General features: G+C 34.3%; 1 long non-coding RNA gene across 3 annotated transcripts in view; it reads right to left on the bottom strand.

The window, feature by feature from the left end:
- The window catches only part of LOC136042102 (uncharacterized), a 152,510-nt gene that overhangs the window by 93,065 nt on the left and 44,569 nt on the right, over positions 1-14,876 (bottom strand). For all 3 annotated transcript variants that reach the window (XR_010621174.1, XR_010621173.1, XR_010621172.1), the window contains exon 6: positions 11,062-11,174. This is a non-coding gene — a long non-coding RNA (uncharacterized LOC136042102). The remainder of the gene's footprint in view (positions 1-11,061; positions 11,175-14,876) is intronic.

The following is a 14,876-nucleotide window of genomic DNA, read 5'->3' on the forward strand; positions in this document are numbered from 1 at the left end:
ATAGCCTAATGCAGGCTTGGCGGTCCCCTTCCATTATTCTTTGGTATAGTTTCCATAGTTTTGTCACTACATGATTATATTTTCATCATGTTTTGGTAAATTTCATTATGATTAACCTAACTTCAAGTCTTGAGTATGGTGGCGATAAGACAAAAGTACCCTTATTAAAAATAAATATTCAGAAGATTCTCGATTTTCCCAATTAATTCGTGAGCTATGCTACAAAAAACAAACAAACGTGAGAGTCGATACACTTTTAACATTGATTCCAATAAAATGCACCTCCCTCACCCTTCAATGTGTCCAGATGTAGCTCTAAGCTACACAAAAACTGTCAATTTTGTTAGTCTGGCAATTAATATGTTGTTATCGGTTACTTTCATGTTGACAGTTGGGTCACCGGTGTAACATTAAATCAGTGTTTACTTATAAAGAAAACAACTCAAAATGCACTCTGTGACAGAATACACGACGAATCAATCACATAAAGCCACAGGAAAAAGCACCACAGACTTACAGGTCGGAACAGGAGTGCATTATGGCCAAATTTATGGGACCTAACTGAATATTTGCACATAAGGAAGAGGAAGGGGTTGGCTGGGAGCAGAGCCGTTCCTAAGGGTCGGGTGATCCAGAGAAAAAATAATTACAGCACCCCCACTCCCGACTCAAATATAATCCCCCCAACCACACCCAACACCACCCCCAAAACCCATCAAAAAAATGTGAGTTAATTACGCATGCTAGTTATACAGTATAGACACATGGAGAGTAGCACTAAGAGAAAGACAAAAAGACATAAGGAGTATTATGATGCTTCCTTCCAATGTCATCAAGTCTAATCAATCTTGATTACAACAGTAATCAAGTAGTGTGTTCGAATTGTCCATGTTTCTTCTGTACAAAGGAGGAGGGCATTTGAGGCAGCCTTTGTGTTCATTTTTAGATGAAGAAATTACAAAAGCTGTAACAAACAAACACATGAAAAATTTTAATCTGCTCTCATGTTTAGTGTTAGTCAACAGGGGAGAAATTGGTTTCACAAAAAGGATATTAAAGAAAAACCTGGGGATGAATGCAACAACATTTACAGTGACAAGGCAGCATCCATCTAGTTCTTCGGAAAATAGTTTTTTTAAATTCTACAAATAAAGAAACTTTTACAGTAAAGTAAAGCTACATTAAATAAAAAATAGTGCATAAATAAAGTTCAATAACAATTTAAGTTTTACACCAAAATAAGTCATGCACTCAATTTTTATTGCAATTCGTATATTTTTATTTGTCATAACATGAAAATAAAATTAAATCATCAAATTAAGCAAAATTACTGAGAATAATAAGCAATGTAGATAAATAGTTTATTATATATTGATAACTGTTCTTGAAAGCTCAGGCAATTTTGGATTTATGAGCCGTATGAAAGGAAAAATGTTTAAGATATATCCAGTTTTCGGTAGATTGCAAATTTTGCCAATGTATCTTTTTTTATACTTGATATACATAGTAGCTTTGATGTTGTCCAGCAACATCTTCGCAATTACCTGAAAGTTTCTACTTAATACTCTTAGAAGTTCCTGAGATATACCAAACACTCTTTTTCGAAAACCCGGATAAATATAGTAAATTAATGGTGAGCTTTCCTTTCTGATAAACAAACTAATTAGAAAATTACACTAGAATGCTAAAGGAACATTTTGCAAAAGCAACATCCAAATAATCTCAAATATATAATATTCTATCTCTTACATTATCCATATAATCAATATTCTATCTACCGAATTATATTTTTCGCAATATGTTTTTCTTTTCTTTGCATTGAAGTTGTATGAATCAAGATAAAATCCAATATAGTATAAAAGAATTTGACACACAAAACGTTGGTCTTTGTAGACATTACTATTTTGAAAAAAAGTATAGATAGAATTATACATTTTATAAAGAATTAAAATGTGTCACCAATTTTAGATCTTCCCATTGTTTGACAATAATGAATTCCACAATAACCTTACATTCCCCCAGGACATAATTTACAGCCCTTTCCCCTAAGATCTAGAGGGCGAGGGGGGAGTGTCATCCTCTTCCAAACTTGATATAAATGCCCCTTCAAAAATAACCTTATATACCCTCAGGACACAACTTACGACCCTTGCCCCCGAATTCCGGAGGTCTATTGGCCTCTGATCACTTTTGAGTCTTAAAAAGAAATCTATAATTTTCCATATGAAATCAGACTTTTTCAAATTTGATGTGACCACCCCATTCAAAATAATCTTACATATCCCAAGAGCACAACTTAAAACTCTCCCCCAAACTCGGAAGCTCTGTCAATCCAAGAGTCATTGTCATAAAACACATAGACTAGTTGGGGCAAGCAGGCCTGTAAAACTCCAATAAATTTGAACTCTAAACAAATAAATCTTAGAATTTCCAATCAAATGAGCCTCCTCCTAAATTGATATAACAACCCCATCCACAATAGCCTTATATGCCCCAGGACACAACTTATAACCCTTTCCCAAAGCTTAGGAGAGTGTGTCAACCCCAGAGGCATTGTTATATAAGAAGTCGATTTCATTTAACAAAGGGCTATCTCAAAATTTTGCCCAGATACATTTCGGAGGAAAAGCCGTTAGGGGGGCTAGTTCCCCTTTAATAAATTTAAAAAGAAAACTTTTAATATCAAATCAGACGCTTCCAAAGTATATATGACCACCCCTTCAAAAATAAGCTTATATACCCCCGGGGGACAACTTACAACCATAGTCCCCAAGCTACAGGGGCCTATTGCCCCCAATCACTTTTGACTCTTAAAAAGAAAACTAGAATTTTTAATTATCAGTAATATGGGTGTCATCCAAAGTTGACATGACCAACTCTTCCGAGTAACTCTATAGGCTCCCAGGCCACAACACCAACCCAATCTCCCAGGCTCTGGCGGGGGCTTTGTTAGCCCAAGAGGCATGTTTATATGACACATAGACAATTTGCGGGAAGGAGGGCAAGGGTGCCTGTAACCCTCCAATAAATTTTAACTAAAAAATTAAACCGGAATAATTAAATTTAACTGTAGCTTAAATCTAAAACATTTCAAACTCCTTTTTTTTTACAAGGGATCAGACGAACAGCAAAGCAATCAAAAGTTGCAGACTTCTTCATATGTTGTGCAATTTTTCAATTAATCAAGTGCAATATAAAAGAGAAAAGTGTGGATGTTGCTAAACCGTGGTACGCCTCAACCTCCTGTCCCACTTAAAGAGTATTCTAGCTAAACTTTTCATCGATGTATCTTTTGTCTGTGGAGTATTCGGGTTTCTTCTTGCAAAAATCAGATACAGCAAAAAATGGAAAGTCAAGTTTATCATTGGTAAAATATTTACCCTGAAAAATGAATCGAATAAAAAGTATTATATATACAAGAGCTACTCTCCATATAGGGTTATTAGTCAGATTTTTAACACATTTAAATTTTTTTTTTATGCGAATATTCATCACAGTCACTCATTTTAAAATGGATAAATTCGAGGCTAATTAACACAATCAGTAATAGAATGGATTAAACTATAGAAAAAAAAACAGAAAACTATGTTATTAAAGCAATAATTGGGCTTATCAGGAGAAGGGAGTACACTGTCAGGGTAAGAAGTTTTATTTTGAAAACGAGCAAAGAGTAAGTGATTCATTAACCACAAAAACGACTTTACAACTACCCCCCCCCCCCCCTCTAGTGTGCAAATATACACCCTGAATTGTATTTATGCAATAGATTTTCTATTATAATGTCAGAACAATACGTGTTGTAAAGAGTTGTTAACAAAATATCTGACAAAACATATATTACGCTATCAAACCCTGTAAGTAATTACAGATCTCGGTAAGCGAACGCATGAACACCCCTTAAAAGTCCTAATATTTCAAAACATCATTTTTACAAAAATTAGACAATTAACCAGGTTTAGTAATACTTTCTGGATCATTAATTTTGATCTGAATATTGTAAACATAAGTTTCACTGAGTCAAAATCTGGTTTTTCCTACGTTAACTTCTGAGTTTTACAGAGCCTTTTTTCTTGATGGGAACATTCTGAATCCCACAAATAAAAGGAGTATAGTATCCATCAGTATCTCTGAAACTTTGTGCGTAAGTGAATGGCTCTATGGACCTCACCCCCATGAGAACCGTGACTGAAAAAATAAACTTGAAAATACCTTGTAAATTGTATGACCGAGATGTTTTCTTTGCAGATCTAATAATTCTCCCAATGGATTGAGATATATAAAGCTATGGTACATATTATCACAATTTAAAGACTGCAAACTCTGTTTTGAAATAAAGAGTGATTTCTGAGACTGAATTAAGTAGTTGACAGCTATGAACATAAAACCAGATGTAAATAAAAAAAACTTTGACAACTTTAAAAGATAAGATAAAACTAGACTTATCTTTGACAAAGGTAATATGAAAGCATTGTCCAGAACGAAGAGATACACCCAAGTAAAAGGTTAAAAAATAAATTTACTAATAGGGGTGGTAAATGAAAGGGGAACCAGGTGGAGAGGAGGCTAGAAATAGAGAAAACAAGAGCTAAGAGCTCATATGGCACTTGTGACGAGGCAAGAAGAGCTAAGAGCCAAGAGCTCATATGATATGAGCTCGAACAAAATTCTAAGAATCAATAGATTGATTTAAAAGCAAAACCAGAGGCTTAATGCCGGTCATGATTTAAAATAAGAGCTCTGAGTCACGATGTCCTTCTAAATATAAATATTCATTAAGACCCGATCACCTACTCGTAAGTTATAAATACCTAATTTTTTCAAATTTTTCTTCTCCCTTTAGCCCCCCAGATGGAAGAATCTGGTAAACGACTTTATCAAGTCAATTTCTGCAGCCCCCTGACACGCCTACCAATTTTCATCGTCCTTTTGCACGTCCATTTTGCACGTCCATTGCACGTCCAGAAGCACCAAACTCGCCAAATCACTGAACCCCTCCCCCCAACTCCCCCAAAGAGAGCGAATCCAGTACGGTTACGTCAATCACGTATCAAAGACATTTGCTTATTCTATCCACCAAGCTTTATCCCGATTCCTCCACTCCAAGTGTATTCCAAGATTTCCCCCTCCAACTCCCCCCAATGTCAAAAGATCTGGTCGGGATTTGAAATAAGAGCTCTGAGACATGAATTCCTTCTAAATATCAAATTTCATTAAGATCCGATCACCTATTCGTAAGATAAAAATGCCCCAATTTTCACGTATTCCAAGAATTCCGGTTTCCCCCTCCAAATCCCCCCAATGTCAAAGGATCTGGTCGGAATTTAAAATTAGAGCTTTAAATCACTTGATGCTTCTAAATATCAAATTTCATTAAGATCTGGTCACCCTTTCGTAAGTAACAAATACCTCAATTTTCAAAATTAACCCCCCGCCCCCAACTCCACCAAAGAGAGCAGATCCGGTCCGGTTATGTCAGTCACGTATCTTAGACAGATTTTTATTCTTCCCATCCAGTTTCATCCTGATCTCTCCACTTTAAGTATTTTCTAAGATTTCTGCCACCCCCCCCCCAGCCAACTGCCCCCCCCCCCGATAACACTGGATCCGGTTGAGATTTAAAATAAGAGATCTGAGTTACGAGGTCCTTCTAAATATGAAGTTTCATGAAAATCTGATCATTCCTTCATAAGTTAAAAATACGTCATTTTTTCTAATTTTTAAGAATTAACCCCCCCCCCCCCCCAATAGAATACATCCGTTCAAATTATGTAAGTCACGTATCTAAGACTTCTGCTAATTTTTCCCACCAAGTTTCATCCCGATCCCTCCAATCTAAGCATTTTTCATGATTTTAGGTTCCCCCGCCCCAAACTCCGCCCAATGTCACCAGATCCCATCGGGATTTAAAATAAGAGCTTTGAGACACGATATCCTTCTAAATATCAAATTTCATTGAGATCAGATCACCCGTTCGTAAGTTAAAAGTACCTCATGTTTTCTAATTTTTCAGAATTAACCCCCCCCCCAACTACCCCAAAGAGAACGGATCCGTTCCGGTTATGCCAATCATGTATCTAGGACTTGTGATTATTTTCGCACCAAGTTTAATCCCGATCCCTCCACTCTAAGTGTTTTCAAAGATTTTAGGTTCCAACCCCCAATGTCACCAGATCCGGTCAGGATTTAAAATAAGAGCTCTGAGACACGATATCCTTCTAAATATCAAATTTCATTGAAATCCGATCAGCCGTTCGTAAGTTAAAAATACCTCATTTTTTATAATTTTTCAGAATTAACCCCCACCCCCCAACTACCCCAAAGAGAGCGGATCCGTTCCGGTTATGTCAATCATGTATCTAGGACTTGTGCTTATTTTTCCCACCAAGTTTCATCCCGATCCCTCCACTCTAAGCGTTTTCCAAGATTTTAGGTTTCCTCTCCCAACTCCCCCCTATGTCACCAGATCCGGTCGGGATTTAAAATAAGAGCTCTGAGACACAATGTCCTTCTAAATATCAAATTTCATTGAGATCCGATCACCCATTTGTAAGTTAAAAATACCTCATTTTTTCTAATTGTTCAGAATTACCCCCGCCCCCCCAACTATCCCAAAGAGAGCGAATCCGTTCCGGTTATGTCAATCATGTATCTAGGACTTGTGTTTATTTTTCCCACCAAGTTTCATCCCGATCCCACCACTCTAAGTGTTTTCAAAGATTTTAGGTTTCCCCCTCCCAAATCCCCCCCCAATGTCACGAGATCCGGTCAGGATTTGAAATAAAAGCTCTGAGACACGATATCCTTCCAAACATCAAATTTCATTAAGATCTGATCAACCGTTTGTAAGTTAAAAATACTTCTATTTTCATTTTTTTTTTCCGAACTAACGGGCCCCCACTCCCCCAAGATGGTCAAATCGGGAAAACGACTGTTTCTGATTTAATCTGGTCTGGTTCCTGATATGCCTGCCAAATTTCATCGCCCTAGCTTACCTGGAATTGCCTAAAGTAGCAAAACCGGGACCGACAGACAGATCGACAGACCGACAGAATTTGTGATTGCTATATGTCACTTGGTTAATACCAAGTGCCATAAAAACAGAGGGATAATGTAAGAGATAGAATAGAATATACTTGCGTTTATTTGGATCATATTTTTGCAAAATAATTATTTAGCATTTTAGTATGATTTTCTATTCAGTTTAATTATCAAAAAGGAAACCGAACCATCAATTTTGTATATTCTTTTTTATCTAGGAGTCTTTCGAAAGCTCACATGAACGATTGGCCAAAATCCCTAATTCAAATAAATTAATGTTACAAATCTCCCTCAGTGATTTTCGGCAGAGGGAATAGTCCGCAGAGAGGAAGGTCCCAAAGGGAATTTCCAGTGAAGCGGCGAGGGTTTTCCATCGGAATTCTCTTATGGAAAAGATTTTCCGTAAAACAGAGTTTGTTTCGAAGTTGTTTTTTTTTTTTTTTTTTTTTTTTTTTTTTTTTTTTTTTTTTTTTTTTTTTTTTTTTTTTTTTTTTTTTTTTTTTACCTCAGGTTGGTGGAGATCCCTGTCAAAAAATCTGTTTTTATTTTAACTATTCTTTATTTCACAAATGCGTAAAATCGCCCTCGATTTCTAGATTATAATTCCTTCTTTTTTTTTTCAACCGTCATGCAGCTTTTATGTCAAAACAAAACATTTTTTTTGCAAAAGCCAATTTATTTCTAGAAGTAGATATATTTCCTATCAATTGTCCTACCTATACAAAAAGCTGCAATTTGATAGAAGTTTCATGTGAAATTTCAAGAGAAACACTTTTCTCTTTTTTTGAAAATAGTAATGTCAACAAAACCCTACATTTTATGCGTCAAATTTATGATATACTCAAGACTTTCTTATGATTCATACAGCTTTAATCTAAAAAAACGGTAAACAAATTGTGAAAATATAATTTGATAGATGGATAAAATAGATTTTAGACTATTGATTATTAACAAAACTGACTCGTTAGGTTCAATCACTTCAAAAAAAGACAGTAATCAATCAGTGGATAAATATAAAAAAAAACGGTAATTATGGGTCATTAAAATTATATCAGAGTATACGCAGACATACAGAGTATATAAAGACGCTTTAAAAACAACTAACGACTTGTTAAAACCTTGTTTGTCATGTAAATCAATTCAGGTAAAATCAGGTAATTCATCTATATAATCAGGTAAATCAAGTATGTAAAATCAATAAGGCGCCCTTATTGATTTTAATTAATATTGAGAAATGAACGCTCTTAGAATCTAACAGATATTTGGAGCGGGGGGGATGTCCTAGGGAAAAAAAATCAAACTATCCTGAGATGACAAAAAAAAACACCAATTAATTTTTATTACTGTATCTTTATTGCTGCCCCGCCTTTTGAATATATTGGGAAAATATATATACTGAATCTAAAGAGAAAACGCGTCAAATGAAAGTAAAAAACAGCTCAGTTTTGAAAAGAAACGGAGACGAGTTTTAAAATTTACCTCCCCCGTCCAGCCTCCAAATTATTTTAAATTGAAAAAACAGCACTGTATTAAAAAGTGGATCTCGTTCACTGTTTTATCGAATTTTAAGATCAAATCCAAAAGGCATAGGCAACTCTTCAGGTAGTACTGAATCTTTGCTAGGTAATTTGCTACTCTTTACGAGTCAAGTGATCCTCATTCATTACACCACATGTTCTTGAAGGTCCTGGGCGCTTAGGGGATGGGGAGAAGTAGGTGATGCTTGAGGCCAGTAGTGTTTCGTCTGTAGTGTTTGCAGACTGAACAGATTTAAAGCCTGTACAACATCATTCATTTCTCAACTGATTTTCAGCAAAGAATTTCCAGTCTATTTCTTTTGGAGTGGGACACTCTTCTTGCTTTCTGGAAACAGCCTCAGCAAGCAATTGGTAAAGCTTTTGGGCATCATTTATTATCGCGAAAGTTTCAGTTTCCGTTGCTACCACATCTCAAATATTTTAACTTGTCCATTTCCAAGTATCCATTTTTGGGTTTGGTTGTTGAGGCACGTCTTGCCTCTTTGATAATGGGACCCAACCATTTCTTTAAATTAAGAGCAGCAATACTAAATCGTATAGGATAGTTTTGAAACTTTGCCGAGGTTGGCTAGGACAGCAAAACTTTTACTGGGGAATAAAAAACCTTAGGTACAATCTTTGGGATATCAATTCGGAGAGGGGGGGATTCAAAAGGTCCGTGACCTAGAGTGTTTAACATCATAGGAGCTTTACTTTGAGCCCAGGAGATAATGAAAGTAAAACTCAAATAACTAGAGTTTTATTGATTTTTTTTTACGTCACATCAAATTACACCGCATGCCCAAGCTATTACACAAAATCCGAATAGGATCAAAAAATATAAAATCTATAACCCTGAATTTAAAAGTGTTTATGGACCCACAATGTGAGGCGCTTGCGTATTCTTAGACTAACATATTCCTGTTCATGTCCCTCTTCACTGGGAGGACCTTCTGATCCGTCTACCAATATTTTCTCATATGTCCCTACTTTACTTACTACACGGAATTGTTATTATGTTTCAAAAACGTTGGTTTTAAATTACTCCATTTGAAAAACCAGAAAAGGGTTCTGGATCTGTTTAATGATTTATTTCCTATAATAGAACTACTTCCTAGAACGAGCCCTTCCAGATGTCTTGAATATATGTAAAAAATTCAAAATTATGAGCATTTTGGTTTCATATTTATTTATTTACTTAAGCCCCCCCAGTCTTCAGGTTTTTCTTAATCTTATTAAAATTGGCATCCCTTTTCCATGCATATTTTTGCATCAATCTTATCAGGGGGACTCTCTTAGGCCCTTCTTAGATCTTAGATCTGTTTCTTTTGTTTCTTATTTGTGGTTCCTTTCCCTTCAGCTAAAAATAACCCCGTCTCTCTCAGTAAATTTTATCGTTCCTTTGTACCAGCTAGTTTTTGCTTTTCAATATCACAGCTTATTTTTACAATCTAAATCCCCATGCCTCTAGCTCGGGGTAGTTTTCTGACCTTCCTCCTTAAATTGCTACCATACATTGTTCATTCAAATTTTTACTTTTTGGTACTGCTTTTATACATTCCACACGTGTTTTTACCTTTCATCATTTGATGTTCACTGCTCAAACCTCCCTCCCACCCAATGGCCAAACTACCTTACTTTTCCTTTATTTAAACTAAGCTTTCCCAGACGTATTTATACCTTTAATTAGGGCCTATTTCAGCTTCAATTACACCGGTTGGGTAACAGCAAGAATACTGATAACAGATTTTTGCCAACCTCTATGTTTTCTTCGGGTCATGGGTCATAACCAACATCAGGTAGGCTCTCATGGCAACTTTTGACAGTTGCTCCAAACTGGGAAAATGCAGATCTTGAAAATTTTTCACGTAAAACGATATCATTGACATTAGTACATACACTTTTGCTTATGGCCCTTCAAACTTTTGAATTAAAAATAAGGCTTCTGTTTTCAAAGCTTTAATGCCTAACACTGGAATTAAGAAAAAATTAATGTTTTTGAATTTGGTTTCAGTTACAAGTTTTAGTTTTGTTTAAAATAATATTTAAATATTCAATTTTGTTCAAAAAGTTATTTTAAATTGTAATATTGTTTTAAATATAATTTAAATGATGTGTTTCTTTCCGTTGTTTTACTTCAAAATCTCCTCTTCTTCTCTCTCTTTCATAACATAATTTAAACTATGGAATCTGAACCTTGCTGAATTAAGTTAATATCCTTCATTTAATTGACAGAGGTCCATTGACAAACTAATTTATTTGTTCTATTTTTTTATTTCTCACTTTTAATTGACTTACATCTTTAGGCGAATTTAAACAGTTAGATTTTAAAATTAAAATTAAGTTGGTGGCCTAAAAAGTAAAGAGTTAAAAGACATGGCTAATTGATGAAAAACCCAAGACTGATAGTCTGAGTAAGAGGCAAAGCTGGCAAAAGTCTTTTTCTTTTAAAGCATCAGGGCAAGATATTTGTTAAACAATTTTCAGGAAAAAACTCGCATCTTACCCTGAACATAAGACGATACTCATCATCTATGGTTTCAGCTGACTCAAACTCTTATTATCCATGGTCAAGCAAGGCGAAGGAGAAATAGAAGCTATAACTGTCTTATCGTCTTACTGAAAAATAAAATATTCTTAATTATATTCAAAGTTCACTTTTTACCAGGCATTGATAGAATATTTTACAAGGTAATAATCATAAAAGAGATTACACTAATTTTTTTATGCTTATATAAAAGGAGCAATTCTCGAGACAAGCTATATCATTTAACTGCAACTACGTGAAGTCTCTAGGAATAAGAAAGAGAAATTATAATTTATGAAAATGTGTCAATTTTGTACAAACCTGTACCTTCAGGCACAAGGATATGTCTCAAGAGTGTGTTACCGAAAGAATTGGCGGAGGGGGGGGCTATTGAACAATTTGGTAAACGTTAGACTATAGCTTTTGCAGAAAAAAATTATAAATTTTGTAATATAATGAGAAAAAAACAAAGAATCGACAGTTAATTTTGCGAATTTTACATGGCCCTTCAAATTTGAAGTTCGCAAAATTTTTATTAAAAGTTGAACAGCAAAAAGTGAATATTAACAAAAAACTATATACATTTACTGCTTTAAGAAAACTATGAAACAAACACAGCAAGAAAACAAGTAGTATATGCAACAAACTATAGAAATTAAAGATCGAATTTTGAAAGCATATATCACCCAGATAAAGAGTGATCGAGGATTAAAAAAATCATAGTAGGTTTGGAATTTTTACTTTCCTTTCAAACGAAGTGACATCTACTTACTTGAAAAGATGAATTAGGGTAAATGCTATTGAAATGTTTATAATATAAATGAAATCACAGAGAAAAGGAAAATGTTGATGAAATAACATTGGTTCTAGCAACAACTGATTTTAATTATAATGTTTTGAGTTGAAGCAACAAGAAATATGTATTTTGTATTCAGACATCATACTCACTCGTTAGTTTTATCCAAACAATACTAGCATATAGCTGTGATGGCACATTGGGATTGGAAATACAACAGATCAGTCATTTATAACTATTTGATATTGCCATCTATATTCTTTGAAAAAAAGCATACATCTCAAACATAGGTAGCGTTGACTATGAGATAATTGCTGATAAAATCATATAATTTATTCTTAAATTTTATAGTTCAGAATTTAATGCGAAATATTCAGTTTTGTTTCGAAAATTTGGCATATCTGATTCGTTGTACCCACAATGTTTTATACAGACTTGGCAAAAAAAATTAATAGTCTATTGTGGCAACCAAAAAAAAATTACAAAATCGTCAGTAAATACTAGTTGAATATTTCAATATCAATTTATATGTACTTAACATCGAATATAATGCACACATTCTGAATATACTATAAAGAATGCAACAATTAAGAGTAAGAAAAAAACTAGATCTACATAGCAACGCCAACGTGAGGTGATGCGGCAACCTTTGTTCGGCTTCGCCAAGTAAAGTGTTGCGAGAACACTCGCAACACTTTGGTTTTGTTCCCTCGCTTCGATTAAACGCTGAAGTTGTTAAGTTGTGAAGTTGTTAAATCCCTTACATTTCTTACCACTGAGAAATTGGTCTTACCATCAAATACACAGGAAACAAATAATAGGTATTCCTGTTCATATCCTGTCAAACTTTTTTCAACTGTGGAAAATATCCTGGGACTTAGGTATTCAGTTTTTAATATCTTCAATGCACCCACCATTTTTACTAATAATACTACCTAGGTCAATTAAGCTGTCTGCTTGATCAATGTTTCGTTACCCAGTGTCTCCTGTTCATTTTGACTTACTCCTAGCCTTAGCAACCTAGTCTACTAAACATTAATTTTCAAACCTATTGTATCACCCTGAACTTGCAAAACGTCAAGAAGCTCATTCATTATCCTCATATTTTCATCTAGGATGCTGAAATCATCAACAAAGTCTAACTCCAAGAAATGTTTACTTCCCCCATTGGTTCCATGTTTTACATTAGCCTTTGCTTATCTCCTTAGGCCCAATCCATCAAAATAATCAATATTGCAAAATTTAGTTAAATTTAATTTTATTTTATTAGTTAAATTTAAATTAAGTATAATTTTAAAAAATTAAATTAAAATAAATTAAATTTAGTTTAATTTAAATTTAATTAGTTAAATTTTATTTAAACATTTTTTAATTAATAATCAAAATTGCAGTCGCTAGCAATAGGACAAATCCTGTGTCCTTATTATGATTACCATCATGCTAATTAATTAGCCAGCTGTGGAAACTAAATAATTAGAAAGGCTGTGGCTGATACCTCAAAAATAATCAATTTGCTTTTATCCTTTTGTTATACAAAGGTTTTAATTAGGATTTTCTTAAAATTGCTATATGCGACCCTTTTTCAAAAATCACATTCATAATCTTCAGTAACTTATTTCTAACCCACAACCACCATATTTAAGAACCCCCATTTACCAATTATCAGCACCTGGGGCATTATCATGTTTTAATCATTTTGTTACTGTCACTAATTCTTCCTCACAAAATAAATCATCCTTCACATTTCATCGTCCTAGCTTATTTGGAAGTGCTTAAACTAGCAAAACCGGGACAGACAGACAGGCCGACCGACCGACAGAATTTGCGATCGCTATATGTCACTTGGTTAATGCCAAGTGCCATCAAAACCAATTACGAAAAAAATTACTTTCGTCCCTACCCAAACCACAAATCCACCACCTTTTCAAGGGGAAGGCGTACACCCCTTGCTCCCCCCCCCCTCCCTGCCTGGATCCATCACTGCTTCTGAGGTCCCTTACTCAAAACGTATCCAAAATTTTTATTTTGAGAGATTGAAGGCTCGGAGAATATATTATTACCGTATCAAATACGGTATGTTACATAATATAAATTCCACAGAAAACCCTTATGAAAAGAAAACAAAGGAAACTTATATTTAACTTGAGGACAAAATGAGAATAAATGAACAAACGAGCTAGCTTAACAATAGAACTTGTTCAGTTTGACAACTGAACTTTTTTTTTCAATAGTTCATAGCTTCAATGGATCTACAGCCTTCCTCAAATCATTTCTAGCAATTTAAAGTTGGATTAAATCATTCAAACTGCAAAATGTTAATTGAATTAGAATCGGCATGCTATGGAGCTAGTTATATTGGACATCATTATTTTGAATATTGTTTCTACAATTTTCTAAATAACAGTCACCTGAAAAATTTGAGTTATTATTAATGAAATTTGTAGTGCGTTAACTTTGTTTTACAGTTACCTTTACCTTGTTTATATTTGTATATATTCTTAAAAATGTTGCCATAACGGTCGAAATTCTTCCTTTCGTTTTAATCTGAGAGATAGAGAAAAGAATAGAGTGCAGATTTGGGCTAGATTTCGCTAATTTTCGCAGCCATTTTCTGACCACAAACAACTCGTCAAATAATCAATCAATAAATCAATTAATCAGCGACTTTTTGAACAGATTTCTGTAATTAGGGAATAGGATACTGACTTTATTCAATTAAGTCCTTTAACACAGAAACGTCAAACTAGAAAATCTGAGAAGTTCTTTTTAATCGATTTGACTTCTGAACAACTCATGTAAACTAGTGGGAGGAATATTTTTATTTAATCTCTTCTTAGTTTCTGAGTTTTGTCCAAGGCTCATAAGAGCTCCGAAGAAAACCAAGAGAAATGGCCAAGAATTTCCTACTTTCATTTTTGCTTTCTAATGTAGTTGCTTGGATTCTAAATCTACTTTTTGCATTCCATTTTTTTTTTTAATCCTAATTATAATGCCTTTG

Source organism: Artemia franciscana, unplaced genomic scaffold (genome assembly GCF_032884065.1).
Source record: "Artemia franciscana unplaced genomic scaffold, ASM3288406v1 PGA_scaffold_64, whole genome shotgun sequence".
Lineage (NCBI taxonomy): Eukaryota > Metazoa > Arthropoda > Branchiopoda > Anostraca > Artemiidae > Artemia > Artemia franciscana.